We start from the raw sequence: 4,141 nt of genomic DNA, 5'->3' as shown, positions 1-4,141 counted from the left end.
GAGCACCTCCATGTCCTTCTTGTAGCGAGGGGCCCAAAACTGAACACAGTACTCGAGGTGCGGCCTCACCAGAGCCGAGTACAGGGGGACGATCACCTCCCTGGACCTGCTGGCCACGCTGTTTCTTATGCAAGCCAGGATGCTGCTGGCCTTCTTGGCCGCCTGAGCACACTGCTGGCTCACATTCAGCCGACTGTCAACCATGACTCCCAGGTCCTTCTCTGCCAGGCAGCTTTCCAACCACACATCTCCCAGCCTGTAGCTCTGTTTGGGGTTGTTGTGCCCCAGGTGCAGGACCCGGCACTTGGCCTTGTTGAACTTCATACCGTTGGCCTCAGCCCATCGGTCCAGCCTATCCAGGTCCTCCTGCAGAGCCTTCCTACCCTCGAGCAGATCGACACACGCACCTAACTTGGTGTCGTCTGCAAACTTGCTGAGGGTGCACTCAATGCCCTCATCCAGATCATCGATGAAGATGTTAAAGAGGACTGGTCCCAGTACCGAGCCCTGGGGGACTCCACTAGTGACCGGCCTCCAACTGGATTTGACTCCATTCACCACAACTCTCTGGGCCCGGCCATCCAGACAGCTCTTCACCCAACGAAGTGTGCGCCAGTCCAAGCCAGGAGCAGCCAGTTTCCTGAAGAGAATGCTGTGGGGGACGGTGTCAAATGCCTTACTGAAGTCAAGGTAGACCACGTCCACAGCCTTTCCCTCATCCACTAAGCGTGTGACCTTGTCATAGAAGGAGATCAGGTTTGTCAAGCAGGACCTGCCCTTCATAAACCCATGCTGACTAGGCCTGATTGCCTGCTTGCCCTGCAACTGTCACATGATGACGCTCAAGATAATCTGCTCCATGAGCTTCCCTGGCACTGATGTTAAACTAACAGGCCTATAGTTCCCCGGGTCTACCCTCCGGCCCTTCTTGTAGATGGGCGTCATGTTTGCTAGCCGTTTGCTAGCCTAAATACATCCTCAGCAAGTTTGCTGATGACATCAAGCTGTGTGGTGTAGTCTACACACTGGAGAGAAGAGATGCCATCCAGAGGGATCATGGCAGGTTTGAGAGGTGGGCCTGTGCAAAACTCATGAAGTTCAACAAGGCCAAGTGCAAGGTCCTACACCTTGTCCAGGGCAATCCCAAGCCCATACACAAGCTGGGCAAAGAATGGACTGAGAGCAGCCCTGAGGAGAAGGATCTGGGGGTGTTGGTTGATGAGAAGCTCAACATGAGTCGGCCATGTTGCTTGCAGCTCAGAAATCCAACCGTATCCTGAGCTGCATCAAAAGTAGCATGGCCAGCAGGGCGAAGGAGGTGATTCTCCCCCTCTACTCTGCTCTTGTGAGACCCCACCTGGAGCACTGAATTCAGCTCTGGGGACCCCAGCACAAGAAGGGCATGGACCTGTTGGATTGCGTCCAAAGGAGAGCCCTGAAGATGATCAAAGGGCTGGAGCCCCTCTCCTGTGAAGACAGGCTGAGGGAGTTGGGGTTGTTCAGCCTGGAGAAGAGAAGGCTCTGGTGAGACCTTCCAGCAGCCTTCTAGTACCTAAAGGGTGCCTACAGGAAATCTGGGGAGGGACTCTGTGTCAGAGACAGTAAGGATAGGACAAGGAGCAATAGCTTTAAACTAAAAGATGGTAGGTTTAGATTAGATATTTGTAAGAAACTCTTTACTCTGGGGGTGGTGAGACTGGGGACCAGGTTGCCCAAAGAAGCTGTGGATGCCACATCCTTGACAGTGTTCAAGACTAGTTTGGATGGTGCTTTGGGCAACCTGGTTTAGTTCAAGGTGTCCCTGCCCATGGCAGGATGGTTGGAATTAGATGATCTTTAAGGTTCCTTCCAACCTAAACTGTTCTATAACTTTACATTAAGTATGACTCTGTCATGATTTTCTTATTTGATGGGTCAAAAAAGCAGTTTATCTGGTAAACATGTTGCTAGTAATTTGTAGTGATTCAGCAAAATAGCTTAGATTGGAAGGAACTGGAGTATGGGTGTGTGACTTATGATCTGGATCTCAAATTCCAGTGTTTACCAGGGAAAAATTATTACTTCAGTTATTCAAAATGAATTACAGCATATTGTCCTCTCTATGAAAAAGTTATTTAAATATGAACTAAGCTATTATGCACTTTAAACTTACGGGTGTATTGCCCGATAGATACACTTGGCTGAAGCTAGAAATGAAATAGGCTTTTTGCCTCAGTTTCTATCTAAATGTCACTGCATAATGTGGTTTGCTATATGCCAGCAAGAGTGTACATAACAGTCACAAGTTTGCTTTTTAAAGTACCATCTGGAATGCATGTGGCTGAGCAGAGCCAGAGGAAAAAATCAGCAAAGTACTCAGTGCCGCACACAAATCAAACAGCATGCTTCTTTTTTTGTGTGTTAGTTTTTTAGGGGGAAAAAAAAAAAAAGAAAAAAGAAAAAAGAAAAAAAAAAAGTGGGGGGCAGGAAGATGAGTTACACGTTACATGGTCTGTTTGAGGTCAGGACATTCAGGCACTTTCCAATCTGGGTGAAAAGAAAACTGTGAACAAACGTCTGTAATGGAGAAAAATTGCTTTTCCAAAGAATTGATCTTCCTGAGAACTAAAGTGCAAAAATTACACTTGAAAAAATAATGTACTTCATCATAAACATTTGAATCAGTCATGCAATAATTCAATATATAATCAATTATGAAGAGAACTTATGTTTTTTAAAACTGATAGGTCAGTAGATGGAACTCAGTGGACATGAGTTCCAATGCACTGTATTTTAGTCTTCCTTCTTTAATGTACTATATTATTTTCATTTTTAGCAGAATGCCTGAAAAATATGCACAAGTTTAAAATAATTGACTTGCTTGTGAAGTCCATTCATCTCCACAATAAAAATGAAACATTTTTATGCTGGGCAATTAACCTTAGCTTTGGACCATGCAAAGAGACTGTCTTGATTTTTATTTTGATGGAAGGAAGCACTCTTGATAGTTGAAGCAGAAAAGTACCTACTAAAACAACTTGGAAAAAATAAGCCATATTAAATTAGACTGACACCATCTTATAATACATTTCAGAATAAACTAGAGGACAAGATTATAGACTGATCTTCACAGTAGTCACATACCGCCATGAGAAACAGATGTGATAACAATTCAAATACTTCAGATTTAAATTGAGCCAAATTTAGACTATAAACTCTTTCGGATTTGCATATACTTGCTTCTTTGAAGTATGCATTTTTAAAGCCTGATCATAACTAAGTATGGAAAGACTGGAAACTTGGAAACTAAACTTTGGAAGAACTGCAATGTCTGTCTACAGAGAATCACCTGGAAAGGACTGGAACCATGCACTACGTTTATGCTTTTAATTAGGTGGTAGATACTGCCAGAAACTTAACACAGAGTCATAGAATCAATCATAGAATATCGCGAGTTGGAAGGGACCCACAGGGACCATTGAGTAGAAGTCATGGGTCCCCAAGGGACCTCCCAAAAAATCAGACCCTGTGTCTGAGAGCATTGTCCAAATTGTCTTGAACTCCAGCAGCTCAGTGCCATGACCACTGCCCCGGGGAGCCTCTCCCAGTGCCCGACCACCTCTGGGTGCAGAACCTTTCCCTAACCCCCAGCCTGACCCTCCCCTGTCCCAGCTCCATGCCGTTCCCTCGGGTCCTGTCGCTGTCCCCAGAGAGCAGAGCTCAGCGCCTGCCCCTCCGCTCCCCTCATGAGGGAGCTGCAGGCCCCATGAGGCCTCCCCTCAGCCTGCTCTGCTCTGGGCTAAACAAACCAAGGGACCTCAGCTGCTCATCGTACATCTTCCCCTCGAGATCCTTCACCATCTTTGTAGCTCTCAAACATGTAACATCAAACACCCTAGATTTGTTTTTTAACAAAAGATGTCTTTCACATAAAGAATTGCTTGCTTAAGCAGCTTAGAGTGTGAGACAAATAAATAAATAAATAAATAAATACAACCTGAGACATTTTTAGTACTTTATGAAAAAAAAAAAAAAAAAAAAAAAAGGATAATTGTTAAGGAAATGGTAATGAAGATTTCAAAAATAAAATAAAATAAAATAAAATAAAATAAAATAAAATAAAATAAAATAAAATAAAATAAAATAAAATAAAATAAAATAA

Source organism: Oxyura jamaicensis, chromosome 2, assembly GCF_011077185.1.
Source record: "Oxyura jamaicensis isolate SHBP4307 breed ruddy duck chromosome 2, BPBGC_Ojam_1.0, whole genome shotgun sequence".
In the NCBI taxonomy this organism is placed as follows: Eukaryota; Metazoa; Chordata; class Aves; order Anseriformes; family Anatidae; genus Oxyura; species Oxyura jamaicensis.
The sequence above is the reverse complement of the archived record's forward strand: the minus strand, read 5'-3'. Positions refer to the sequence as shown.